This window comes from Ursus americanus, chromosome 6, assembly GCF_024610735.1.
Source record: "Ursus americanus isolate L20-20 chromosome 6, mUrsAme1.1.p, whole genome shotgun sequence".
Lineage (NCBI taxonomy): Eukaryota > Metazoa > Chordata > Mammalia > Carnivora > Ursidae > Ursus > Ursus americanus.
In genome coordinates, this window is record NC_142132.1 from 39154104 (window position 1) to 39172942 (window position 18839).

The following is an 18839-nucleotide window of genomic DNA, read 5'->3' on the forward strand; positions in this document are numbered from 1 at the left end:
AGTCTACTTCCTTTGCATGGTTGTATTGAAACTGTGTCTTCAATTGAGGTGACCCCATTCACCCCGTTTCACTTTCCCAGAGTGGGAGCTCAGATGCTGGGATGGGGGTGTGGGCTACTGCGGCTGCTGTGTGGGTGGCTTATGCTTCCTCTTTCAGCACATCATAATCTGCATATTCTTAATTCAGTACACCAGCTCCAGCTTCCCAATGTAGACCTCTGGCCTCTTCTGACTCCCCCGCTGTGAGACTTTTAAAGAGGCAGTAGTCCAGCCTGTAGAGCAATTGTTATTTATGCATATGTTTTTTGCCCTGTCTGATTTAAAAAGCGGGGAGGATTTAAAGTAGATGTTTTTCTGTCCAGTGGCTGAAGAATTTAAAACTTAGTGGAATCTTAGAGAAAAGAAACTTTCCCAGGGACTTCAAGGTGCAGACATCTCTCCCAGCCTGCTAGCCCTCATAATTCATGACTGTTCTTGAGCATGGAGCCAAGTTATCTCTGAGATCATGCTCAACTCTTCAGTCCTCCACTTACCAATGACAGGAAACAGACTCATTTATTAAGCACTCTATGCCAAGGGTGTTATGTGTGCTGTTTCATTTAATCTCTCTCAATCCTGGTGCAGTGTAAGTGTTCTTTCCCTTGTCTTACTGATGAGGAAGCTGGGCATAGAGAATTTGGGTCACTTGCCTGAGATCCCAACAGTACAGCCTGGATTTAAGCCAAGGCTGCGCGGCGGGGCCTGTTTTGTGGTCCTTATGATACCTCCCTATTCCCTGTGCTTCATTGTGCCTCTGCTAGTCCATCTGCAAGGTGGCCACATCTTAGCAGTGTAAGGAAGAGGGACAGATGAAGATTGGTGGGAGGAGGAATGTTCTTGGCTGCCTCCCTAAGGAAGCTTCTGGGACACTAAACTCCCTCAACCTTCAGCTTCCAGCTCAGAATGCAATCCTGTACCCCGTCAATCAGCATCCCCAGGGACTAGGGTGCAGGAGTCTCAGGACTCTCCTGCCTCAGAAAAAGGCTAGGGGCTGAGCCTTGGCAGAACAGGGGAAGAATCCCAGTTCCTGCGCAGGCTGCGGGGAGCTGTCCAGGGTGCTGGTCCCAGCTTCGCAGCTGGCCAACCAGCCTTACACAAGGGCCTGTCCCTCATGCTTCCCCGGGTCTGTGGCTTCCTCTTCAACAGGACTCTTGGTAAATTCCTTTCCAGAGACTTCTCTATCTGACCATAACTTGCAGGAAAAAGAGAACTTCCCATCCAATCATATTGGAGAAAATGGCAACATTTTCTTCTCTGCTTTCTCAATTAGACATAGAAACTGTTACTACAGAGTACGTATCTGCTACTCAAGGTAAGTCAAATGGTAAAGGAAAGAATTTATTTTTTAGGCACACAGAAGTGCTTATGATGTTCTAGGCACTGTTCTAAGCATCTTACAAACATTAACTCATTTAATCCTCTTACCAGCCTTCATATTACCTTTTTACAGGCAAGGACACCGAGGGACAGGAATTTATCCACAGTCAGAGAGCTCATAGGTGGTGGAGACAGGATTCAAAGGCAGACTATCTAGCCCCAGCACCCAGCTGTCAACCACCATGCAGCCCTGCTCCAGGATGGCTGAAGATTATGAGTCGACTTACTTGAAAGTATCTAGCTCAATGCCTGATACTTAATAGGAACTTAATGATTATTGTTTTGTATGGACAGAGACAGCTTGGTGATTTCCTGCTGACAACATTTCTTCCCATTTTATCCGTTGGACACAGCTGTGGCCTCCATCTGCTAGAACAAAGTCCTTTCCTCAAGCTTGGACTGATGTCACAGTGTTGCTTGCTGTGGGCTTGGGGAGTCCTGGTATATGGGAGCTTGAGGAAGGTGTGGAAGGATAGCCTTCCCGCACCTGTGCCTGGGTGAGGTATGGTGTGTGTATGCCAGGGTGGATCTTGAGGGAGTGTATCTGCGTGGGTGCTGCTTTGGAGGAAGGCATCAGCCCATCCTGAACTCTTTTCTAGAAGGTTGTGGGCCACATTAATTCCAGGTCCATGCCATTTGTTGCTTCGCTGAGACAGCTGGTCTCAGAGACTCGAAACGACCATGTTTCTGTAGAGAAGCAGGTTGATAGTGGTGGTGGCAGCACGTGGGTGGGGCACCTGCTCCTGATTTATGATTTCTTTGTCTCCCTGGAAGCACTTAAGTGCAGGCTTAATTCCAGTGGAGCTCAGAAGCCTCTTTGGATTCCAGTACTGGGGGAGGGGGTTGTCATTTACCCTGGTCTCACTACTCACCCTGTGTGCTTCCTCAGGAAGGCCTCAGGGCCTCAGAATCACTTAATTAATTTAGGCTTCCTTAGTCACATATTCTCAGATTCAAAGGAACAGAGCAGCCCCTGTCAGCTTTTCCTGGAAGCCTGTGAGTCTGGTGGCTGGAAGCCAGAAGGACTACGTGCCTGCCTCCCTGCCCTTGGCTAGTGCATCCCTAGGACTCAGACCTGTCTTGCACACTGCATAGCTGGGCTCCAGTGGGGGAATAAGGGGACCAAAGTTCCTGTACTGTGGGCAGGCCTCGGAACACCTCTGTAGCTCTCAGAGAAGAAGCTGCTCTTACCTGCTTTTCTTCTGACTCCCAATGCTTCTCAGGAAGTGGGAGCAGGGCCTCAAAATCACTTGGTTTATGCTCTGACCTCCACTCTTCTCATCCCAATCCAATGAGTTTCTCAGGTTTATCACCTCCTCTGTTGAGACCATCCCTGCCCAGACCTCTAATCTTCCCTTAAACCTAATCTTCCCTCACACTGGGACAATCAGTCACCTCCCAAACTTGGCCCTTGCTTCCTGGTCTGTCCAATCCTCCCTGCACGGATGCCAAACTTCTTTTCTGTAAAGTTTCAGACAAGTTCCCATGTGATTACAGACCTTGCAGGGCACCCTGCTGCTGTCCAGCTTCTTTTTCCAGTGTTGTGGCTTTCCACAATGAGTCCCCAACCTTTCCTGTCTTTCTTGTCTTCCCTAACAGACCCCTGGAGCTCCCACCTCTGCACCTTTGAACCTGAAGTTCTCTCAGCCCATGCCCAGCTTTGCCTTTCCTTGGTTGCCATAAATGCTTCCCCATTTCCTAAAATATTGTGAAACCCTCCCCCTCCCCCTACCATAACTTCTACTGCATTTTTCTACTACTCTTAGGAATTTATCTCACGCAGTGTTGGACCTGCTCCCCCCCTGCCAGCCAGAGAGTTTTTGAAGGCAATATCTGCCTAGTGTGTGTCTAATAACAAGATTTGCTTGTCATGCATTCAGAACACCGGTCACAGCACTTTGCATAGGAGTGGATATGTCAGTGGTTTTTGAATCTATCTCTACATTTATTAAAATGAAAATCATGGAAGTATACATGAATAGAAATTGCTTATAGAGAGGCTCACAGAAATTAGAACATAATAAATATTTGTTTGTCCTCAGTCCTGGTCCTCTCTGCCCCTCTCAGAAGTTACCACTGTTACTGTTTTTACATGTATTTTCCAGGATCTTTCTAAACCCTTTTCCAGACATATCTATGAACCCATATAAAACATAACATAAGCAGGCTTTATTTTAACATAAAGCTTGTTATATATGTATCATTCTGCTGTTCTCTCCCTTCCCACTCAAGAATATATCTACTTTAGTCCATTAAAAAGTAGCTCAATTTTCTTAGAGGCTGCATAGTATTTTTTGTTATGAACATACCCCAGTGTTTACAACTAGTTCCCTATGATAGACATTTGGGTTATTTCTAATGTTTAGGGATGATGATGTTGCAATGGATGTCCTTGTGCTTGGGTGAGGTGCTATCCCAGGAGAGGCACCAGCACCTTATTGATCCCAGCAATCTGTGCACATTTTAAATTTTGAAAGAAATTTCCAAATTGCCCTCCAAAGTGGCTGCATAAATGTATACCCCAGCAAGTAATCTATAAGAGTACACAATTTCCAACACCCTAGCAACATTTGTTCTTTTCTGCCTTTTTCCCTTTTGTCAATCTAATGGGAGAAAAATGGCACTCAATATTATTTTAATTAGATATTTTAATTGGCTGAGTAACTTTTCTTATTTTCATTGGCCATTTGTGTTTCCTTTTTCATAAATTGCCTGTTATTTTCTTCCCCCATTTTTCTATGAGGTTGTTTGTTCTTCTCTTCCTGAGTCGTAGGAATGTTCATTATATAGAGCATCATTATTAAATAGAATAACTTCATTAAATAAAATACATTTCCCCTGGACATGTCCTTTGTGGCTAAAAATCATTGTTACTTCTTCACTAGTAGAATTTATGGTTTATACATATTGGGCAGGATAGAATGGAGTGGATGTGGAGTTGCAACATCAATTAAAACCCTTCAGAGCCTCTTCATCATCAATGGGAGAGACTCTAATGGAAGAGACTCCAAATTCTTTAGCTTGACATAACAGGGTCTCTATAATCTCTCTACCTCTGCGGCCTCAATATGATACCCAGATTTGATTGCTGATTCCATCACTTTCTACCTGTCTAACTTTGAGCACATTTACTTAAATGCTCTGAATCTAGCCTCTGTCATTTAAAAAAGCATACAGCTGTCCCTTCCTTGCAAGTTTCTGACTCTCTGACCTTGTGCAAGTTGCTTAACCTCCCCAAACCTCACTAATATATCTGTAAAATGGGTGCATTGACAATGCCTCATAGGCTTTGGAATGAGATTCCTTGTGAAGTAAGTTGTTGCTACTGTTAATTATTCCCCCTCCTGTCTGCCTAGATGACTCCTATACATCTTTTGTGGTCAAATCAAGTCTCTTTGTCTTACTCCCCAAATAAAATTGATTTCTCTCTCCTTTGTGCCAAGACCATGTATATATCACTGTTTGTCACACTGTGTTATGAAGGTGTGTTCATGTGTCTCTTTCCTCTACCAGAGGGTAGGGTCTGAGGAGGGTGGGTTGCACTCAGCGCCTGGTATCCAGCACCCCAGTAGATGACTGTGCAGCGGAAGTATTAGCCTGTGTGTCACTTTTGAAAAGAAAAGGGCTTCCTTATTTTGCCAAAATTTTGTTGAATCTGGAACAGACGGAGGACACTCAGAGGAAAGCTAAAGCGTACCAGAAAAAAAGCCCTAGATGTACCCTGGAGAGAGCCAGAAAACAGATTTGCCTTAAGGCGTGTTGACACTGCAGCCTAGCTGAAAAGCTCTCCTGATTGACTAGTTGGATAGGCAAAAAGATATTTAAGGGAAACTCTACATTTTACAGTTAGAGTTGGCTGGGTTGGGAAAATCAGGAAGATAGATGAAGGCTGCCAGCCATTCCTTTTCTTTTTTAGAGGCTTGTCTTGATCAGAAAAGCAAGCACTGATCAGTTAGAGTCTCTCCCATTTTCAGACTTGAAAAAAGTATAAGTTTGGGGCAGGGAAATCTCAGAGCCCTGCACAGGGGGAGGGTGGAGGACTATTCCAGAAGGATGTCCCTTATAGATGCGTGCTACACAGGGCTGCAGTGTGCTTGACTGCATCAGTACATCCCCAGAACATAGCACAATCTCTGCCTTTAGAAGGGCTCAGTGAACATCCAAGGGAAATGCTTGTTTGGGAGTGAATTGTTCTGAATGGGTATGTGGTGACCATCTCCACTGAGAACTATGGAAATCCTCTGTGCCTGGATAGTGTAGCCATGGATTCAAGATCATCTCTCCTGTAGCCTCTGAAAATGGATTCCTTCTCAGAGGGGCCTCAGATGTAGACAGTGGAGATGCAAGGAGATGGCCCCATCTGGTAAAAAGGCTGGCCCTGCAGGACCTACCTACTGCTTACCACCCTAAGCCTCCAAGTCATTGTGAATAGATGGGTCTGAGTTTCAAACATGAGCCTGGAGGGGGCAGGGACACTACAAAGTCATTTCAGTTCCCCTGGTTTGTGTCTGAGTGGCCAGAAATTTGTCCTTTCCCAGGCTGCCTGCCAGGGCTTTCTCTGGGCGTGTCTATGACGTAAGAGAGAGGTCAGCAAGCAGCCCCAGTGCAAGCCCTGGTCCTGTGCCAGACGCCGTGAAAGGCTTTTACCATTATTAGCTTTCAATGTCATAAAACTCCTATGAGCTAAGTCCTCTTCTGGGCCTCATTTTATAAATTGGCAGTGTAGGGGGTTGAGTAATGTGCCAAGGTCACCCGGCTGTCTGATTCACGTCCATGGCTTTATCTATTTGGCCATGTGGCTTCCGTCCTCTGGAAGCCTGTGGAATTTCTCTGTGGCCTTCAAAGCACTGTTCTCCCCCACAACCTGTGTGCAGGGTCATGGCTGCCATTCTCCTCTGGGTATTGGGGACCATCCAGCCCCAGGCACAGAGGCTATACCTGTTTCCTCCTTCTTTAGACATTCTGACCTCTGTCCTTATTATCTCTTACTAGGACTATTGCAGTAGCCTCTTGGTAGAGTCCCCTGCCTCTGGTGTTACCACCAGCTCCTGACTCCCCACAGTCAACTTTTTAAAACATAAATCTTCCCCACGGTAGGCACTTCATAGATATTTGTTAAATCAGTCATCCTTCTGCTTTAAATTCCCCTTGCCTAGGGTCAAGTTCACAAGCTCAGCTTTATTTTATTTGTTTAAAAGATTTTATTTATCTATTTATTTATTTGAGAAAAAGAGAGAGAGCTCGTGCACTAGAGGGGGGAGGGGAGGGGCAGAGGGAGAAAGAGAACCTCAAGCAGACTCTGTGCTGAACATGGAGCCTGATGTGGGGCTCAATCTCATGACCCTGAGATCATGAACTGAGTCAAAATCAAGAGTCAGATGCTTAACTGACTGAGTCATCCCAGTGCCCTTACAAGCTCAGCTTTAAATTCCCATTGCCTAGGGCCAAGTTCACAAGCTAACCATGGCTTTCAAGGCCTTCAGTGTATGTCCCCAGCTCCTCCCCATGCTGCTTCTACTAGCACTCCCTGCCACACACACAGGGCTGCCTGCCCAGAACACCTGGGTCCTGCTGTGCCCGGTCCCACTGTTGGCTATGTTCTCTTTCCCAATAGAATGGGTTACTAACCATGGGGAGCATCCTGGCCCACATGAACATACCTTAACCCTAGCATTGCCGGAAGGGATTCTAGGGTTTGATGGCATGTCTCCAGTCCCTATCCTGTATTTAATCCATCTAACATCTTCCGTGCCCACAATGGGGCCTCACAGGAAGAAAAACATCTGGGAATGGTTTCTGCCACACACACACATATAGCTATGTGTATAGTGACCTATCTCAAATGAGGCATACTCTCATTTCTACTATAGTTATGTTAGATGCTGGTCTCAACCCACTAACTTGGGTTTCTAATCAGCAAATGGTTGGTGAACTGTGGATTGAAAAGGTTGCACTGCCTGACTTATTCCTCACAACAACCTTATCATGTTGATGCTATTATTCTCTTCCATTTTATATTTGATGAAACAGAGACACAAAAAGGCACATCACACCCTATGAAGCAAGAGCCCAGGTTTGAACCCAGGCAGGTGGCCCCAGAGCCCACACTCGCAACTTGCACAAATGTGGCTTTGCTGATGGATCAGGGCTTGAGGGACTGGGTGGTTTGGTAGATAAGAGGCCATACTGAGCCCACTGCAGGGGTGGTTTCCAGCTCCCTGCACACCCTTGGGAAGTGGCCAACAGGAAAGAAAGAGCTGGAGCATCACCTTCCCCTGAGGGTTGAGCTGCAGCTACAGGGTGGCTCTGCCCGGAGTGCTGTGCTTACACCTCCCGGAGTGAGAGGACAGTTAGCTTGTGCCTAAACGAGGGATGGCGGGATCCTCTCCTCGCCTGTGGTCCGTGCTCAGGGAGTGAGGCCGGGGCCAGGTAGAGCAGGGATGGGACGTTGGGGAAGATTGATGATGGACAGTGGTTCATGTTCATGAGCTGTACCTCCCTCAAATCTGTCACAACTGTGTCCCCAGGAGCTGGCACCATGTCTGGCACATGTGGAAAAATGAATAAAAACTGGCTTTTTCTGGAGGTGTTTGCAGGGAGGAAAGTGACCAGAGTTGTGACTCCTTCTTGTTGGGGTACAAAGATGTTAAAACATATCCGAAGAAACTCGGAGGCCTGCTCTGTGGCCATGTGGCAAGATGAGGCCTGAGAGGAGGTCTCCATGAGAGAGCAAGTCTGGGCTGGAAAGTTGGGTACTCTAACCCTCAAACTCCTGGTGATGTCATGGGAGGTTCTGGAGGAAAAAACCTATATCTTGATGGAAAGAAATGGGGCATGGGCAGGTGGCCAGGGACACCCCTGAATGACCCTACCTCTGACCACACTGGCTACACGAGTCCAATTCTACAGTGAGGCCTGACTCAGGATTTCCTGAGCGGGAGAGTGGGTCCCCTGACTAGTCCTGGAGCTCCAGATGGTAACATGGGCAGAGATGCAGAAAATCTGTAGCTGCAGATGTGAATGCTGATGTAGCTTCCCTCTCTCTACAGTTGTGTGGGGGATTGGGCAGCTGGGAACTGTGGGAACTGTGGGAAGACCAGTGGGGGCACTCTCAGTTGAAAACATGATCAACTCTGAGTATCAGTAAGACTAACCAGAACATTGTTTTCTCAAGTAATTAAGATGCTAGTTTAAAGCTGGTTTCCAACTAATTCTTTTCTTTAAAAGATTTATTTATTCATTTGAGTGAGAGAGAGAGAGAGAGAGAGCATGAGCGGGAGGGGCAGAGGGCGAGGGGGAGAGAATCCCAAGCAGACTCCACTCTAAGCGGGGAGCCCAACAGGGAGCCCCACCCCGTAACCCTGCGATCACAACCCTGAGATCATGACCTGAGCCAAAACCAAGAGTCGGATGACCAACTGAATGCACCACCCAGGTGTGCCATTTCAAGCTAATTCTTGATGACACATGCACGCATCCCGCGTAAGGACTGTGCCTGTCTCCCATGGGCTATGAGGCTCAAGCTGAATGTTTGGCTATCAGCAGGCTCCAGGCCTGGCCAAACTAACAAAGAGTGGACAGTCTGTGGGTTTGTAAATGAACAAGTGACAAGAGGACAGGTGCCATTTCCTTACTTGAACTTCTCGGATGCCATCTGATAGCAGATTACATGACCTGGAATGTACTTCTTGTCCGACCTCAGATATTGAGCAAATTCCAGCCTTCCTTGTGAGTTAGTCTGCAGGGCTGATGGGCTTAGAAAGCCTCTGTTCTTCCTCTAGTGGCCGGAAAGAGAGAGAACAGCAGGGCCAGGCATTGCCCTGAGTAGCCCTCCTCAGCCATCTCTAGTGAGATGTGGGACCCAAAGAGCGCTCCCAAGGGGCTCAGGAAGGGTCCAGGCAGTACCCCACACGGAGGAGCACCAGATAAGACCTTCTACTCGTGGTGGGAGTGAGAGACGCCCAAGTTGTCCCCTCTGCCCCTGTCCAACAGGCCCAGCTTCAGACCCTTGTAGGAGGGATGGAGAGAGGTACCTCTTGCAGGATCAGTCCTGGACATTTTGGAAAGAGAGAGGAAGAGAACTCTTTCCTGAGCAGGGGGTGGGGTGTGACTGGGCTGCCCCAGGCCAGAGGGCAGGGGAGAGAGCACACCCTGACCAGTGCTGTCCAGGGAGGAGAAGACAGAGGCTATACCCAGAGGCAGGTGCTGCAGCTGGGGGGTTGTGGGGGGGGGGGCTGGTCGTGGGGGTGAGATGCTGGAGTGCGAAGCCCTGGGTTTGGAGACGCTGTCTGCCAAGGCCCTGGAAGCCAACTAGCTTTCTGTGGCTAATTGAAAGGAACAAAATAAGAATCCCTATTTTTTTTTTTTTTTTTAGGATACAGTTCCAGATGTGGAATGACTGGTCCGAACGATGGGACCGGTTTTACATCTCTTAATACATGAAGCCAAATGGCATTCTAGAAGCATGATGCCCTCAGTTTGTTTCCCAGAGTCCATAGTCTATCATGGCAAACTGAGGGCTTTAGAGGGGAGGGGGGTCGGTGATGGGTATTAAGGAGGGCATGTATTGCATGGAGCACTGGGTGTTATACGCAAACAATGAATCATGGAACACTACATCAAAAACTAATGATGTACTGTATGGTGACTAACATAACATAATAAAAAATTTAAAAAAATAAAAATAAAAAAATAAAAGCATGATTCCCGATTCCATTCCCACGATGAGATGCCTCTTTCCAACCTGACAGCAACGAGAGTTATTATCTTTAAAAACCAACAATCTAATAGGAGAACTGTATCATCTGTTTAATTATTGCCATCTGAAGATTAGACATCAGCACCATGTCCTCCCAGTAGCTCCAGGCCCTAGGGTCTAGATCCCACCCTCACTGCATCTCAGCAGGTCCTCTGCATGGCTCTTCCACTCTGCACGAGTTCGCCCCTCTGCTTGGAAAGTAATCCATCTGCACGTTTCATTTCCTCATCTCCCTCTGATGTGCTTTTGTTAATGAAGTCTTCCCAGACCACCTTGCTTCAAGGTGCTCCCCGTACTTCTTGTCCCCTTGGCTGCTTTTCTTCTTTTCCAGTGTGAATCCTCATACGCAGTTTACAGATTATGTTTACTATCTGTCCCCCCTCCCTAGAATGGATGCCCCAGAAGGTCACATGAAAAGGGGAAAGCTAACTTGTGTCTGGCTGCACAGTTTTCTGAGCAGGCATCAGGATTACCTAGAAGGTTTGTTAACACGCAGGGTACTAGGCCCTAATAGTTTCTGATTCAGTGGGTCTGGGAAGCTGTATTTTTAACAAATTCCCAGCAGGGCTTTGTTTGCCCTTGCCTGAAATTATCTTATATCTTTTTTGAAAGGGCTGCGGGTTCAGAGAACATACTAGAGAACCCCTGGCCAGTTTGATTCCATTACTGGTCTTTGCTGCCACTGTCTGGTTACTCTTGAGAATGACATTCTCTTCCTCTGACGTGTCAATTATGCATCCATTCATCTGGCTCTTGGTTTTAATGTTTATTTCACTGACAGTATCTTCAGGGGGATGAATTCTTTTTCTTGTAAATTCCTCAATGACGATTTTATTTATCCATTGGGCTTTAATAATCCATATCAAATATCCCCAATATAACTTCTACCTCCTTTAATTTTCTTTAGGAGAGGGTTAATCAGTTACTTAATAAATTAAAAATTTTTGTCTATGCTGCTTTATCTATTGTATTTTGTGTTGACTATTTTTAACAAATCCACCCCCCCCCCGAAATTTGGTCAAAATGTGGCTAAAGCTAAATGATCAGGATCAAAATGTTCTGCTTTGTCTGGGTACTTTCAGGATTATGAAGTGACCTCTTTCTAAGATGAACCGAGAAATCTGAAATCATCAGAGTTGGAAGACCTAGATTTGAATTTAGGATCCGCCACTTGCTGGTGTGATTTTGGGTGAGTTATTGATATTCCATCTCCCGAGGATTTAGTGAGATAAGGTCTGTAAAGCCCCAGCACATAATAGGTGTTTCAGGATTTGCACAGACCTGGGCTGTGTCTGTCCCTATCTAGGCTAGGCTTTACTCTGATGCTTCATTCTCCCTAAAATGGAAACAGCAGACCACTGGGACACCAAGCGTTGTCTGAGGTTCTCACTCCTATGTGCCCAGATGCACACAGCACCATGTAACATTCAGGCATGATCTGTGGGGACGGCTGGGATTTAGAGACAATCCACACACATGATCCTGGTCTATGGAGCTGGTGGGGTTTGCTTGGCAATGGGATGAGGTGGAGGGACTCATTGGTTTTTCCTGTCGCCTTAGTCAAGCCCCTCTAAGGACAATTGGGCAGCTGTTTCTGCAAAAGGTGGGAATCGTCCTGACCAACATCACCACATCTGGGGCAAAATTATAGGTCCACGGAGACAGTTATAAGACATCTCCTTAGTTCTATTTGGGCATAAATTTATTTAAGACATATATCAAAGGGTAAGCAAGCAGGTTTTAAAAAGCGAATTATGTCTTTATGGTATATAACTCATTCAAACTAGGTTTTAAGCAAGTAGGGTTGTTAAAGAAAGGGGCTTTCAAACATCTGCTTGAAACAGAAGATATAGGTCTTCTTCCTTCAAAGTAGATTCTTAGATCACTTTCCTTTCAGAAGACACATAGAGGTCTTGGCATGCCTCGCTTCAGGACAAGGGACAGGCTACTGTCCATCTGTTTCCAGGAGAGAGAGAATCACTTCCCAGCTGTGCTTAGCCCCACCCACGGCATTTTCCCAGGGCCTCTCATAGCAAGAAGTATCATTATTTTACTCCGGCTTGGGGAAAGGCTGATGCTAAATGCCCAACTATTTAATGATTGAAATTTGACTTCGGTTTGCCTAACTTCTGTTTCCCTAAGTTCTTCAATTTCTGGCAGTGGGCGCATCATTTTCCAAAGATACTTCAGCTCGAGGGTGAGGAACATGGTCCTGTGCTACATTACACAAAGTTAAACGAGTTTGGATTTGGAAGTCGTCTTATTATTGTTGTGTTGTATTTTACTGCAGAACTTCTTGGAAACCTTAATGAGCTAATCTAGTGTCTAGGAAAATTATTTGACCACTAAGTCCTTCTGCTTTTCTTGAGGATCATTTCAAGGGATTAAATGTTGGATACGTGTTGGTGTATTAAAAAAATGACTTAGGATTGTTGTTTCGGGACCCTTCTGTGTCCTAAAGTTTCCACTTGGACCCATGACCATTCATAGGTCATCCCCAGCCCACACCATGAGGTCATAGGGAGGGTTTAACACTACAGGAGAAGGTCAGAGGTTGGCTTCAGAGGACGGATGTACTTGATAGCACATGAGGAAGTGAGTATCCCAAATAAGAAAGCAGGATTTCATTTGTCTTTGTCTGAAAGTGTCTTTTACCTTCACTAACACACCATGAGCTGAGCACTGAGTTAGGTGCTGGGGTGAGGTGAAGGTCAGTAAAAGTATATGATACACAGTCTCTTCACATAGTCCCACCATTTAGTGAGGTTGACAAGACTGACTCTTTGTTGAATTCTGTGTTACATGGTGCTATTTATGTACCATCTTTCCCCATCCATTCTTGTCATGGCTCCCTGTGGGAGTGTACTTCTCTGCCCCTCTGGGGTGATGTTTGGCCAATGCAACTGTGATCAGAGGCTTTTGTGTGCTTGCACGATGTAGTTTAAAATCTTCTGCTCTGCCTTCTTCTTCGAGAAGATCATGCCCCAGTGGTGTGGGTCCTAATTTGGAGCTAACCCCAGCCAACCCTAGATAAGTCACAGATGCCCACCACCTCCATAAATGCTTTTTGATGTAAGCTGCTACGCTGGGTTGTTTGTTACCAGAATGGCAGTGGTGGGAGGTGCTAACCCCTCCCCCCTGTGGATTCTTGGAGGTATGACAGGAAGCCCTGGTACTTATTGACCAAGAGCCCTTAGTCTCATGCTGGATCTACCATGGTCCAGAAACTGTGGGGTAGGTGCTCAGATGCAGGGAGCTTTGGTTGTTCTTTGAGGATCCAGGAAGGGACAGCTACTGTAGCATGAGAGAATCATGGGCGGTTTCCCTGAGTCCAGACTTGGGCCCCACTCTCAGAGTTTCTAGTTCTGTCTGTTATGCACTTAGGGACTGTGCATATTTAATTTCTAACAAATTCCCAGGTGATGCTTAAGTTGTTGGTCTGGGACCACACTTTGAGAATGAATGCCCTAGTTTTGTCATTGAAGCTGGTCCCTGTCCCATCTGGGTTGCAGTCTGTGGGAAGGTAAAAGTGGAGATATCTTCCCTGATTCCAAGGCTCCACTCTATTTTTTTTTTTTTTTTGCCATTATTCTCCATACCCCTGTTGGGCTCTTAAGAGGATGATTCTCCTCAAAAAGGAACAACAATGAACCTACACAATCCCCCAATGAGAGAACACATTGGCAGTTATAAGTCTGGTATCCAGGGACCGCATTTACTAGATGACCAGGGATTTTGTGCCTTCTGTTAATTATCTGTCCCTCTTGGTTCAACACAGTCTAGACATTGGTGGTAGTGGGTGCAGAACTAGGAGATATTGAAGATATGTTCTTTATACCTATCTCATCTTCCAGGCTTCCTGAAAGTTTCTAGTCTGGAACAGGTAGGGACTAAGGTAGAAGGTAGTTTTAAATTGGATGACTTCAGAAATATGATTATTACCGTGGAATGAAATAGAATATTGAGACTTATTTTATAGACCAGAATGTCCTGGTAAATGTTCCATGAGCTTGAGAGTGAATACTTTGCTGTGGAGAATTCTATAAATGTCAACTAGGTCAAGTTGGTTGAGAATGTTTAAGTCAACCTGTATCTTTGATGGTTTTCTGATTGTTGTATAATTATTTTTTAAAGATTTTATGTATTTATCTGAAAGAGAGAGAGCATGAGTGGGGGAAGGGGCAGAGGGAGAGGGACAAGAAGACTCGCTGCTGAGCGGGGTGCCTGATGCAGGGCTCAGTCCCAGGATTCTGAGATCATGACCTGAGCCGAAGTCAGACACTTAACCAACTGAGCCACCCAGGTGTCCTTGTTCTATAATTATTGAAGGAGGAGTATTGAAATAACTGAGTATAATGTGGATTTATCTATTTCTCAATAAAGTTCTATTTGTTTTATTCCATATATGTGGAAGCTGTCTTATTGGGATCATGAATAGTTATGATTGTTTTGGTCTCTTGATAAATTGGCCCTTTTATCTTTACGAAATGACCTTCTCCATCCTTGATTATTATTTGCTCTGAAGTCTCCTTTGTCTGATGTTGATACAGCCACTGAAGCTTTCTTTTGATTAGTGTTATCTTGGCATATGTTTTTTTTCCACCCTGATGTTTAATCTATTTGTCTTTAAATTTAAAGTGCATTTCTTTTAGCATGTAGTTCGGGTATTGCTTTTTCACCCAGTCTGATAATTTCTGTTTTCTAATAGGATGTTTAAACCATGTACATTTTATGTGATTCTTTCATATGGTTAAGTTCAAGTCTATCATCTTATGATTTGTTTTCTGTGTATCCTATCTTTGGTTCATTTTCACTCTTTTCATGTTTTCTTTGGATCAAATGTTTTCTAATATTCGATTTTATATTCTCTGTTGGCCTATTAGCTCTTTGTTTTGTGATTTTAGTAGTTGCTCTATGGTTTATAGTATATATCTTTAAATTATCATGGTCTACCTTTAAGAGATATTAGAACATTTCACATAGAACACTGGTTTTGGACTGGGGGCAATTCTGTGCTCGAGAGGACATTTGACAATGTCCTTTAGTGTGTAGAAGACAGGGATGCTGCTAAAAATCCTTCAGTTCACACAGGACAGTACCTCAAAGTGAAAAATTACCTGGTCCAAAATGTTGTTATCGGAGTGATTGAGAAACACTGACATACAGGATAAAGAACCTTATGACAGTGTACTTACTCTCTCTCCTAGCCTTTGTGCTATTGTCATATACTTTACTTTACATACGTTATAATTATTATAATACATTTTCATCATTTTTGTTTAATCTATGTTATCTTTTAAGTCAACTTAAATAATAAAAACGTCTTATACACATACCCATATAGTTACCTTTTATGACATTATTTCTTTGTATAGATTCAGACTTTTTTTATTTTAAATTATTTTAAAATTTTTATTTATTTATTTATTTATTTGAGAGAGAGAGAGAGAGAGAGAGAATGTGGGAGGGGGAGGGGCAGAGGGAGAGAAAGAATCTCAAGCAGTTTCCGTGCCCGGTGCAGAGCCCCCGAGGAGGGTCTTGATCTTATGACTCTGAGATCATGACTTGAGCCAAAATCCAGAGTCAGCTGCTTAACTGACTGAGCCACCCAGGCACCCTGATAGATTCAGATTTCTATCTGGTATTATTTTACTTCCATTTAAAGGATTTCCTTTAACATTTCTTGTATTGAAGTTCTATTCATGATACGTTCTATAAGCTTCCCTATGTCAGAAAAAGTCTTTACTTCACCTTTGTCTTTGAAAGATGTTTGTGTTGGGTATGAAAATCTAGATTGACCTTTTTTTTTTTTCCCTATCAGTACTTTAAAGATACTGCTCCACTGTGTTCCTGCTTGCATTATTTCCAAAGAGGAATCTTCAGTCATCTTTATCTTTGTTCCTCTGTACATAACCTGTATTTTCCCCTCTGACTGCTTTTAAGATTCTCTCTTTTGCACTGGTTTTGAGCAATTTGATTGTGATATGCCTTGGTGTAGGTTTCTTCATATTTCTCATGCTTGGGGTTTGGTAAGTTTCATGGATCTGTGGGTTCCTTGTTTTCATTAAGTTTGGAAACCTCTCAGCCATTTTTTTTTCAAATGTTTTCTGCTTCCTCTCTCTTTCAGGGACTCCAGTCACACACAGATTAGTTTGCTTAAAGTTGTCCTATAACTCACTGATGCTCTGTTCATTTTTAAAATTCATTTTTTTCTATTTCATTTTGGATAGCTTTTATTAAAATGTTTGCAAGTTCACTAATATTTTTTCCTGCAATTTATATTCTGCCATTAATCTTATCCATTGTATTTTTCATTTTATACATTGCAGTTTTCATCTCGGGAATTTAACTTGGGTCTTTTTTATAAGTTCCTTATCCTCATTATGGATCATATTTTCCTGCTTCTTTGAATGCCTGGTAATCTTTGAATGTCAGACATTATGAGTTTGCCTTGTTGGTTGCTGAATATGTTTTAGCATTATAAATCTTCCAGAGCTTTGTCCTGGATACAGTATAATTTACTTGGAGACAGTTTGATTCTTTAAGTTTGATTTATAATTTGTTTGGTGGGTCTGGAGCAGTACCCAGTCTAGGGTTAATTATTTGGCATTACGAGACAAGACCTTCCTGAGTATTTCTATTGTGAATTATGAGGTTTTCCAGTCTGTCTGGTAGGAGCAGGCATATTCCAGTCACTGTGTGAGAATAGGCATTGTTACCGCTAATCTTTTTAGATAGCTCTTTTCCCCGAACTGGGTAATTTCCTTACATAAACATGCTGGTCAATACTCTGCTAAATACTCAAGGGAGACTCTCCGTAAGTCTGTAAGTCCCTGCAGTCCTCACTCCTTTCTGGTATTCTGCCCTCTAAACTTCAGCTGCCTTGGTTATCCTAGACTCTCAGCTCCATGTTCTCAAATCAGAGAGTCTCCTGGTTCTGTTTCAGTTCCTCCTGTTTGTATTACAACCTGGAAATGCTGTCAAGGTGGAAAGCTGAGACAATTTTAGGGCTCATCGTGATTTTTTGCCACCTCTGTATTTCATTGCCTGGTGTCCAATGTGTTGAAATCCATTGTTTCATGTATTTTGACTGGATTTTTGGTTGTTCCATGTGGGAGGTCACATATAGTCCTTACTACTTCCTTTAAAAATCTGGTTTTGTTTTATTATTATTTTCTCATTATTTCTGACTTCTCAGCATCAAGTATAGGATCTGAAACAGAGAAGGTGATCAATAATGCTCACTGGATGGACGGGGGGGGGGGGGTGGTGGATGGATGTTGTGTTGTGTATAAGTTAGTGAATAATTGGTTGACTAAAGGCAGAACATGGTCTAACTGAGCTGAGGACCAGCACAGGGTGACAAAGCTGAGAATCAAAGACTGGGGAGAGGATAGAGGACACTGGACAGTCACTAGAGTCCAGTGTAATGGCAGAGAAAGAGCCGACCCTGACCCAGTCAGAGAGTTGGCATGGGCATGATAACTAGCCTGCAGCTCTGTAGTATTTAACAAAGAAGCAAGGCAAAGGAGCAAAGCCATGAGAGTGTAAGGTCTGTGTGAAGCTCTCATGTGGTGGGGCTGCTCTACCAGCACCTCTGTGCTTCCTCCCGAGGTAGTAGTTAGGTTAGCATTAGCAAGAGGTAGAACCAGCTACTAATTCTCATCTTTGGCATTGGCTCTTTTGTTTATTTTATTTTTAAAAAGTTTTATTAAATTTTGTTTTTTAGTAATCTCTACAACCAACGCAGAGCTCAAACTCACAACACCGAGATCAAGAGTCACACGCTCTTCTGACTGAGCCAGCCAGGCATCCCTGGCCTTGGCTCTTTTAAACAGATCAGATACTGGGACCATCTGGGGGTCCATGAGAATCCAAAATAATCTGCACAATTTATTTGGGTTTTCTTTTTACTTAGTATAGGAAACACAATGTAGGACCTTGTTTAGCCAGACGGTGTTGTATCTGTAATGTCAAATTTTAAAAGCCAATAGTACTTTGAGAAAGAGAGAGAGGAGCAAGAGAGAGAGGGAGAGAGAGAAAGAGAGCAGGTCAAGAGAGAGAGAGAGGGAGGGAGATGGTGAAAGAGGGGAGAAAGTTTTAAGGAGAAACATCATACACAGTATTTCACATAGAAATATGATTTTCAGAAGGTTAATTTATGGGCGCCTGGGTGATTCAGTCGGTTAAGTGTCTGCCTTTGGCTCAGGTCATGATCCCAGGGTCCTAGGGTTGAGCCCCATGTCGGGCTCCCTGCTTAGTGCGGAGCCTGCTTCTCCCTCTCCCTCTGTCCCCCTGACTTGGGTTCTCACAGGCTCTGCTCTCTCTCTCTCAAATAAATAAATAAATAAATAATCTTAAAAGAAAAAGGTTGATTTATTCCCTAATTTGACTCTCTTTTGTTCATTTCCCTTTCTCTCTCTCTCTCTCTCTCTCTCTCTCTCTCACACACACACACACACACACACACACACGAGTCAAGCACTTAAAGCTCATGGTTGTTGTTATGAGCCTTTTCTTGTGGTTTGTTCAAGACACGGAGAAACAATAGAAATATTTGGAAATGACTGGGCTATTTTACCTTGTGAAATAATAGTTTCAGATGCTCTGTTACAAAAGGTCCAAAAGTTACTCACATCCCTTGTCAACCCAACTACTTTATAGA